Here is a 10,357-nt window from a genome sequence, read left to right on the forward strand (position 1 = left end):
ATAGTGGTTGCACTAGTCTGCACTCCCACCAACAATGGAGGAAGGTTCCTTTCTCCCCACAACCCCGACAACATTTGTTATTGTGTGATTTCTTGATAGCAGCCATTCTTTGTGGGGTGAGGTGGAATCTCAGTGATGTTTTCATCTGCATCTCTCGAATGACCAGTGATGTGGAACATTTTTTCATATATTTTCTTGCTGCTTTTACTTCTTTGTATGAGAAATGTCTGTTCATTTCGGACGCCCATTTTTGGATCGGGTCTTTATATTTGGGGGGACTGATTGTTTTGAGTTCTTTATATATCCTTGATAATAGTCCTTTGTCTGAGGAACAGCTGGTAAAAATTTTTTCCCACATTGTAGATTGTCTCTTAGTTCTGCTAATGGTTTCTTTTGAAGTACAGAAGCTTTTTAGTAAGATGAGATCCCAGTTGTTGATTCTTTCTGCTAGTTCCCGTGCTACTGAGGATTTGTTCATAAAGTCTTTTCCTATACCAATGTCTTCCAGAGTTCTGCCTAACTTACCTTCCAGCAAGTTTAATGTTTCTGTTTTAATATTTAGATCTTTAATCCATTTGGATTTTAATTTAGTGCATGGCGAAAGATAAGGGTCTAATTTTAATCTGTGGCAGGTTGATATCCAGTTTTTCCAACACCATTTATTAAAGAGGCTATCTTTCCTCCACTGAGGATGGTGAGCTCCTTTGTCAAAGATGAGGTAGCTGAGTACATCTGCATTTGTTTTTGTGTCTTCCAGTCTGTTCCATTGATCCTCAGGCCTATTTCTTTGCCAGTACCATGCTGTTTTTATCACAGTGGCTTTGTAGTATAGTTTCAAATTGGGAATTGTTACACCTGGTGCCATGTGACTGTTGCCTATAATGGCTTTTGCTATTCTAGGTCTCTTGTGGTTCCAAATGAATTTTTGGATTCTTTTTTCTAGTTCTGTGAAATATAGTGTTGGAATTTCAATTGGCATTGCATTGAATGTATATAACAGTTTTGGTAGTATGGCCATTTTCACTATGTTGATTCTTCCTACCCAGGAGCAGGGGATATCTTTCCATTTTTTTATATCCTCTTCGATTTCTTTTTTCAGAGTGCTGTAGTTTTCAGTGTAGAGATCTTTTGTTTCTTTTGTTAGATTGATTCCTAGATACTTCATTTTTTTGGGTGCTATTGTAAAAGGAATTTTTTCCCTTATTTCTCTTTCTGTCTGTCTGTTATTTGTGTATATAAAGGCTATTGATTTTTGGGTATTCACCTTGTATCCAGATACTTTACTGAATCTGTCAATTAAGTCTAGAAGTTTTTTGGTGGAGTTTTTTGGATCTTCAATGTAGAGTATCATATCATCAGCAAATAATGATAGTTTAACTTGGAAGAAGTTTTTTTATCTCCTCCTCCGCCCTGGGTAAGGATGCCTGGAGCTTTCCCACTGCCCCTGCAGGCAAATGCAGGAGCCAAGGGGAAGCCAGGCTTGGGGTCTGTGCCTGCTGTCACCCCTTGGGACAGATCTGGGGGCTCCCGAGAAGGGCTGGGCCGGGAGGAGTCAGTTCTGGGAGGCTCAGCGGGACCCCAGGCCAATGTTCCCATGGAATCAGCCGAGGTGGGGCAAGGCTGTAGTCCCAGAACTGGGGAGGCTGAGGCAGGAAGATGTCAGGAAGTTCGAGGCCATCCTGGGCTGCAGAGCAAATCCCCTTCACAGAAACCAAGCAGACGGTAGGGGACAGCGCCTACTCTCCCGGCTGAGCCACAGCAGCCGGAAGCAGACGCCGGTGTGCGTAGGCACGCGAGGTGCAGGAGGGAAATCGCCCATTGTTCAGACACCGGGGTTCTGCAGCTCGGGAGCTGTGCTGAGCTTGGCGCCTGCCCGCGGGGAAACTCGCTGATCGCCGTGCATGGTCGGCGGGGACTGAGCCACGGGGCGCGTGCGTGTCCCCTCCGCTGCCCAAGTGTGGACCGAAGCGGCAGCGGCCGCGTAAACACAAGGGCCGGAAGCCGCCCTCCCGCCGCGCCGCGCCGAGCCAAACAAACTCCTGTTTTCCCAGCTGCCGCCTCTCCCAAACCGCGGCCAGAAAACGGGGGAAAGAAAACAGCCGCTAGGCCAGGCCGGAGAGAGTGGCTTCCGCGCCCTTTGTGTTCTTGCCCCCGGAACTCTCCAGAAGTACAGAAAAGGAGGAAGCACTGCTATGGCTGGAACTTACGGAAAAGAAAACAGAATGCAGTTTTCCTTTTGGGTTTCTGAGGCAGGGTCTTGCTATGCAGTTCAGCTTGGCCTCTCTATGCAGCCCAGGCTGGCCTTCAATACCAGCGATCCCCCTGCCTCAGCCTCCCGAATGCTGCGATTACACCCACGTGCCTCCACACCGGGCTCAGAAACAAATGCTTACAAAGATGTGCCACTTTAAAGTGTGCCCAGGCCCTAAGGCAGAGTCAGCTCTGGGTTGTTCTCGGCTTTCCCATCGCTTTCCAGAACTTGCTGGACGCGGGTCAGTGGGGCCGGGTCACCTTCACCCTCTTGCGGCACCTTCGCTGGCGGCCTGACCCCTCCTGCTCTAATGAGAATGAGTTCCGCCCTGCTTTGGTACTTTGTCCCCCCAGTACATCTGTCTTTGAAGCTATGACAGACCCTTGAGGTAGAACTGTCCTGACATACGAACTACTTGGATTGGGACCGGCATTTTACTTTTAACTTACAACCAGAGTCTTGAGTTAGGACCTGAATGCCGGCCGCTTGTGCTTCCAGATGGTCTCAGATACAGACTTAACCCTTAAAGAGCTCTGGAAAGAACAGGACAGCATCCTCTCCTGCGTGGGGTTCACTGAGAAATTTATTTTGCTTTTATATTTGTATGTTTTGATTTTTTGAGACAGGGTCTCTCAGCAGTCTAGGCGGGCCTTGAACTCACTGTGTAGCTCATGTTTGCCTGAACTCTCAGCAGTCCTCCTGCCTCAGCCTCCTGGGTGCTGGGATGACCGGTGTGCACTACCACGCCCAGCTCAGATACAGGAATTTAGAACCTGTGTTCATAGGAATGAGTAGGTGGGGATGGAATGAACCCATCCTCGGCTCTAAACTACCTCATAGAGTTTCAGACAAGGGTCCCTGGCCACTTCTCATAGAAAACCACTTTAAACGATTTATCTACTGCCTCATGAGAGTTTCCCGCAACTCCCTGAAAAGAGAAGAGTCAGGACCAACAAGATTTCCGGTGTCAGAGTCCTGGGTGAGGAGAATCTGGTTTCGTCCTGGGGCGTGAAATTGCGCCTGTGTCACACTGGGGAGCACGGGCCGGATGTGTGCAGGGTCCGCTCCTAGCGAGCGAGGCGGCCCGGTTCCTTCCAGTGCCCTCTGCGTGCCCCTCTGGGAAACCCTCAAATGCACCACTGCCCAGATCTCCGCCAGAAGGCCCGCCCGTTCCCTTTCCTCTTCCCGGAATGGGGTGCACAGTGCGGCACGGCTGTTCCAGGATGCCGTGGAGAGGCCCAGAGGGTGGTGGACTCGACCTCGGTCCCTCTCCAGTGAGATGCTCAGACTCCAGCTGCTGCGGCTGTGGTAGGCGGGGACGGCACAGCGAAAGCCTTGGCTTCACACAGTGGAGACCCCAGCAAGCCCCAGCAAAGATCAGCAGGGAGATGGTACCCACCTCCCACGGTAATAACCACCCGGGCAAGCGGTCGTGGCCTAAAGCAGTGTCTCAACAATGTCATCGAGCTCCATGTCCCTCGCTCCTGCCATTCCACCATCCTTAGCTGGTGAAATTTGGGCTTGCTGCCTCATGTCTGCAAGATGGCTGCTTTACCTCCAGCCTCATGTGGAGTTCCAGGCATAGAGAGAGAGGGGCACTGGGGAGCTCTGCCATATTATTTGGAAAAGTCAAAGATTTTTGCATTTCCATCGGTCAGCCCTGAGTTCTGTGGCCAGGCCTAGATACAGGGTGCTGAGGCTGTGAGTATTTTCTGTTTTACCCTTTCTGGTCAAGGGAAGCAAATAGAGTCGTTTGAGACCAGAGATGGGTGAATTCGTTTACAGCCCCGCCACGCCCCCCAGTCCCCGTGCGCGCCATGTCACAGCCCCCGGGCAGGTTGCCTACCTCCACCTCTGGCCATGTGTGCAGCGGCCTCTTCTCCTACCTCCTGGTGCTTGCACCTCCTTCACAGTCCCGGAACCCAGCAGCTCTGCTGGGCTGTGGATGCCCAGGGCTTGCACCTGGGGCACAGGAACGGGTTAGGTCAGAGAGGGAGTCAGGACTCACTGCCCGTCCCGACCCCGGTCTCCAATTCTCTCTGTCCCAAGAGTGGGTCACCAGAGGAAAGAGGCAGCAGGAAACAGCCACTTTGTGCTGCGAGGCAGGTCTCCGGGCTCCTGCTCTGACTCCGAGCCTGGCTGTTTAGGTCTCAGCTGAACACTGAAGGCCTCAGATTCCCGCCTGGTGCCTCAGCCTGTGGCCGTGGGCTGAGACAGCAACTGCACTGTAGCTGGGACCTAGGATGGCCCCCGGGCTGCCTCGCTCTCTGCACAGATCCGGCTAAAGATTTTGGGGAATCAGGGTGAAAATACGAGGTGTAGGGCTGGGTGTAATGGTGCACATCTGTGATCCCAGAACTCAGGAGGCTGAGGCAGGAGAATCACCTCAAGTTGAGACCAGCCTAGGCTACACAGCAAGACCCTGTCTCAAAAAACCAAAAACCAAAACCGAAAGACAAAGGTGTTATTGAAAACTACAGTAGATGTTTAAATGTACAGCGGTGTTTACAGTAAGAGGCACATCGCCGTGAATGCCCTCACAATTCTCCCTCTGGCTTTGAGCACCCGCATCCCACTAACCTGGCCGCTTCCTGCAGCAGCTCCGGAGTCCTCTCTCCCGAGGGTCTTCAGTGGCGCTGTCCCGGCTGCCTCCATGTCCTGAGCTGATCCAGAACGTGTCCCTCTCACGGTCACCCGACTCTGGGGAGGAGCTGGGGTTGCAGGGTGCCCGATCCAGCGACTGAGGAGGAAGAGAACGCAGCATCCTGCTTTCCAAGCAGCTTTCCCGCTGGACGGCGCTTGGTGGCACAGTCACTGTGTTTTTGATTGGTTTGTGAAGGCCCTCAGGAGCGAGGCCCCCAGAGCGCTGTCTGCAGCGACCGAGTGACCGCCTACAGCTCCTCCACGGGTCCGGGGCCAGCGGGGACGCCCGCATCCCACCACCCAGCCGGTCCCACGGCGGTCACGGAGCCTGTCATCGCGTCCGGAGGAGCGCGTGCCTCCTGGCCCTTCCCTGCAGATCCTCTCCCACTTCCTGTCTGTATTTTGCTCTCGTTTGTACTCTAGGCGTCTGGTATAGGAGAAGCCGTGTGATATGGGAGATTGCCTGTCTGGTTTACTACACTTAACGTTACGGCCTCAAGCCGCACCCGTCTTCCCACCAGCAGCTCCACTTTCCCCTTCTTTACGGCACAGTAGGACTCCACGACATGTAAACGCCTCGCTCGCTCTCTGCTCATCTGTGATGGACACAGAGGTTGCTTCCAAGGCTGAGCCCTTGCGAGCTGTGCAGCTGGATCTCTGTGGAATGGGGTGAGGCCGGAGGCCCTGGAACCCCGTGACCCCTGCCGTGACACCAGCCCGGAGCATGGGCTCAGAAAACACCTGTGAAGAGGGTTAGGATCGGAGGCCGAGGCAGCGGGAGCGGAGGGAAGCAGGGAGGTGGGGGTGAGAGAGAGGAGAGCGGCAGGGTCAGCCTTGCGGGGTGAATTCCCTGAGAGCCGGCGCCTCGGTGGCCACAGGCCTGGGTGCGGTCGGCAGCGACCTGGGCATGCAGAAGCGGGGGACCCAGCCGCACCCTGCCTGTAGCCAGTGGCACTGACACGAGCGCTGCTGCCCATCTTCCTGCCACCCACAAGGCTCGTGAGCCTGGGGACAGGGATGAAGCAAGTGACCTCCCTGCCGGGAAGTACCCACAGGACGTGAGTCCTGCCCAACTCTCCAGCCCGAGAGGAAGCTGAGGCAGGCAGGTCTCCAGGGTGACAGCGGTGAGCCTTGCATGGAGGTGGAACACACAAGATGATTTTCACTGTGATGCTTCAGTCCTTTCCCCTCGGTGCTCAAGATAGACCAGGGCCGGGGCACTGAGCTGCAGCCCCAGCCTTTACGAAGTATTGAGGCAAGGTCTTGCTAGGTCACTAAATTGCAGGGGCTGGGCTCAAACTCCGTGATCCTCCTGCCTCAGCCTCCCATAGAACTGAGATTACAGGTGCGCAGTGTCATACCCGGCCTGCCTTCCTTATTTTCTGTACAGGCTGTTCTCAGCCCTCCTCCACTGCACTTCTACTGAAGTCAGACACAGTTCTTAAAGAAAGGCTCTCCGCACGGTGAACAGCACGCGGTGGCCACAGGAGGGACAGAAGGGAGGAGGACCACCCCAGGCCACTGCTGCCCACCTGTCCCCTCTGCAGGCCTCATCTGACCTCAGCCCTGGGCAAGACAAGCTGGGCACCAGGAGAGGTCGTGGACAGAGGTGGGAGGAGCTGGTGCAGCTGCAGGGCCGGGGAGGCCAGCGGGGGGCCTCTCCCCTCCAGGGTTTGCTGATCTGCGCTGTGCTCCTGGAACGCAGGCTGGGCTCCTGCAGCTCCCCTTCGACACCCAGGTGCCCCAGTGAATGAGTGATCAGAAGTCAGGGCTGCCTGGCTCCCAGCCTGTGTCTCTGGCCCTCCTCTGTCCCTGTCTCCTGACAGATGGTCCGGGCACAAGCCTGTTGTGCAGTGCACGCCAGAGGCAGCTGTCCTCTCACAGGAGGTGACGCTTGCTAGGGCTGGGCTGAGCTCCGGTGGCTCCGCTCCCGGCCCCCGAAGAGGAGAAAGGTCAAGCTCAGCTGTTTAGCCACAGACCCACAGTGCCAAGTGCTTCAGTTTACTGAGTTCGAGGCTGTGCCCCTGTGTCAGGCAGGAGAAGCTACGGGCTGGAGTGGAGCTGCCTGGTTGACCCTGAGCTTCTGCTCCAGCAGCGAGTGGCCCGGTCTCTCCGGGAAGTCGTTTCTCTCCCTTCCCCCACCCCTTTTCTTGTTTGGCTTTTGCTTTATTTTGGGGCGCTGGGATTGAACCCAGGGCCTTGCACTAGGTGGGTGCTGTACCACCGAGCTACATCCTGGCTCTCGGAGAAGGTTTTCTTTTGAGACGGTTGCCCCAGCTGGGCAGGAACACCAGACCCTCCTGCCTCAGCCTTCAAGTATCTGGAATTACAGGTGTGCCCCGCGCCAGCTCTCGAGATCTTTCCCGAGGCGTCTGTTCCCTGCGGCCTCAGTTGCATTTTTCACCTCCACTCCCACAGGCCCAGCATGGAGCGCTGTCCAAGTGGAGACACTCGGTGCAGGGTGGAGGGGCTGGAAGCTCCGGTCTGACCTGGTCAAGATCTCACGCGTGTGTGAGTGTGCGTGTACGTGCGTGTGTTTGAGGACAGGCCCTCTGGACACTCGGCTGGCTGAGCAGGATGGTTAGTGTTTGTGGGTAGAAACCTCATGGGTCGTCGTGGGTCACCGTGCTGTCTTGGGGGCCCGGTGAGGTGGGACACGAGGCACACACGTGTGCAAACTCGTTGCCACACTTGTGCTCTTATTACGTGGTCATCACTGTTGCTATTGTTCTAGTCTGTCACCGGCATGGAGCCCAGCACTCGGGAGGCTGAGGCAGGAGGATCACTGCAAGAAGGTCCGGGCCAGCCTGGGCTACACAGGGAGACTCTGTCAAAAAAGAAAACACAGGTAAACAAACAAGAACAAAAACAAAAGAGAGAAAAGAAATCTACCACGGCCAGCACAGCCTGGGCTGCCAGGGCACAGGGGACGAGGGTGCCATGGAGGGATCGGCCCTGCGGGTGACAAGTTCTGCAGGTGTGAACGCGCCAGGCAGGCAGGACGGGCTCCTCCTGAGGTACCCGTCAGAGCCCCTGCCAGGACCCTGTGCCCCGCTGAAGAAACTCTTTGTTTGTTTGTTAAGACTCTCTACACAGCGCACAGTCCAGCTGGCCTCAAATTCCAGGTGATCCTCCTGCCTCAGCCTCCCCAGTGCTGGGATGGGAGGCTGCCCCGCCTGGCTTTCGTCTAGTCAGTGATGTCTTTTGCCGTAGATAAGTTTTAGTTTTGTGCATCTTTTCCTTCGTGGCTTCCTGTTTTTGTGGCTTGTGTGAAAAGGCTGCCTGCCGCCAGAGGCCAGGGACCTGCGATCATTACTTCGGTTCTGTTTTTGGAGAAATCACCTATTAGATGCCCAGCCTGGTGTGCTTTGCACCGGATGGAAGGAGACACAGTTTTAGCCAATAGTTTAACTTTTATGTGGTTGTTCTTGGGCGGGCGTCGTGGTGCATACCAGTCTTCTCAGCATGCAAGAGGCTGAGGCAGGAGGATTGCCTTGAGTTCAAGGCCAGCCTGGCCTATACAATGAGACTCTGTCTCAAAGAAATCAAAATAAATAAATAAAGAAGTAGGTGTTACTTTATGAATGCTTTCTACTTCAAGGGTCAATTTGGATATTTATAGCTTCTTCGAATGTCATCTTTTAATTGGGATCTTAAATAAAGCTGTGCACAATATTACTGTAACTGATCACTCTTTACACTTGTATCTGTTCCCTTTTAAGCCTCTTAAGCCTGATGTTGCCTCTCGAGCTGCTTCTGTTTATATCATTTTCTAGCCACAGAATTATTTTTTTACCTTAACACAGCAGTCTTTTGTTTTTCTTGGTCACTTTGGCTGAGTTTCCCCCGTTTCATTAATTTCTGCCTCCATGCACAAGAATCCCTGTTCCTCCTCCGCGGCTCCCTCCCTCGGGTTTGCGTCTCTGAGGTGGGCTGTCCTCCAAGTTGGCTCATTGGTGCCCAGAGGCGGGCTGGATCCTGCGAGGTCCCCACCAGGCTCCAGCTTGGCAGGGTTTGTCCGTCGCGGCCTCCGTCCAGTCCCTTAGCTGGTGACAGATTTAAACATGTGTTGCTATTTGCTTTGGGAAGGAACAGAGTCCCATTCCGAGAACTTTGCCTTTATGTTTTTAACCCAAAGCTAAGCCTGAAGCATTATTTTGCCTCCCTTGGATGTGGGCCTTGGACATGGGTAGAAATGGAGGGGCGCTGTGAACAAGCCGTTTAATTTAGCCACAGGTTTCCCCTCCCTCCCTCCCTCCTTCCCTCCCTCCTTCTCTCTCTTTTCTTCCTTTCTTTCCATCTACTGATGTAGGAACCTTAGGCACTGGGGACACAAAACTGAGCTGCCTCTGAGGGTGGTGATGCACACCTGGAAACCCAGCACTCAGGAGGCTGAGGCAGGAGGGTCACCACGAGGCCAAGGCCAGCCTGAACTGCATAGTGAGACCCTGTCTCAAACATAAAATAAATACCACTGCACTAGCCACACTCACACACACACACACACACACACACACACACACACACACACACAGTCTCTCTCTCTCTCTCTCTCTCTCTCTCTCTCTCTCTCACACACACACACACACACACACTCTCACATACACACACACTCACACAGGTTCTCTTCCTCAGAGAGCATTTGAGGGATTGCACCAGAGGCCTCAGTGCCTGCGGAGAGGGGTCCGGTCTGTGGAACCCTTGGCTCTGGTTGATGGCCTGGGCCGGTGTCACACCAAGCCGTGCCCAGAGTGGTCCTTCCCGGAGCCCCCAGGACGGCCCATGTCGGGCATTGGGCAGGGAGGTCTGCGGCAGGGTCAGAGGGAAGGGACACAGACGCAGGCCCCTCATGCCACTCCCGTGTGGGGCGACACCGGCCCAGGCGGCTCCAGGTGTCGCCAGCCGTCCCTGGGGACCTGGCGTCAGCTCAGCGGGGCAGGGGCGGCTTCCCTGTGGCCGCCTGCTGGAGAGGGAGCGGCGGGCACCGGGATGAGCGGGGTCTCAGGCACACCGGAGCGGCCTCTTGCGGGGAACACGGGAGAGCAGGGCGGACTCGGATGGAGAAAGTCGGGGTGCGCGGGGCCGGCGAGAGAACCCAGCGAGAGGGAGCTGTGCTCTGGGGCAGTTGCGTTTCACACTTCCGGTTTGTTTCTTGTGGACACTGTGTTTGGGACAGGGTCTCGCTATGCAGCTGAGGCTGGCCTTGCACTGACCGTGAGCGAAAGCTGCGATCCTCCTGCCTCAGCCTCCTGAGTGCTGGGATGACAAGAGTGCTTAGATTTGATCTTTATTATACAAGGGCGAGCTCAGAGTGATAGCTCTGGGACTGCTGCGGCGCAGGTGGGTGGGCGGGCAGGTGGGTGGCCCCGCCCCCGGCCCCGCCCCAGCCCAGTTCCCTAGGGTGGGAAGGAAGGAATAAATAACCAAGCGGCAACGGCAGGGCCGGGGAGCCCCGACCGTTCC

Source organism: Fukomys damarensis, unplaced genomic scaffold, assembly GCF_012274545.1.
Source record: "Fukomys damarensis isolate Sample0158 unplaced genomic scaffold, DMR_v1.0_HiC HiC_scaffold_33, whole genome shotgun sequence".
Classification (NCBI taxonomy): domain Eukaryota; kingdom Metazoa; phylum Chordata; class Mammalia; order Rodentia; family Bathyergidae; genus Fukomys; species Fukomys damarensis.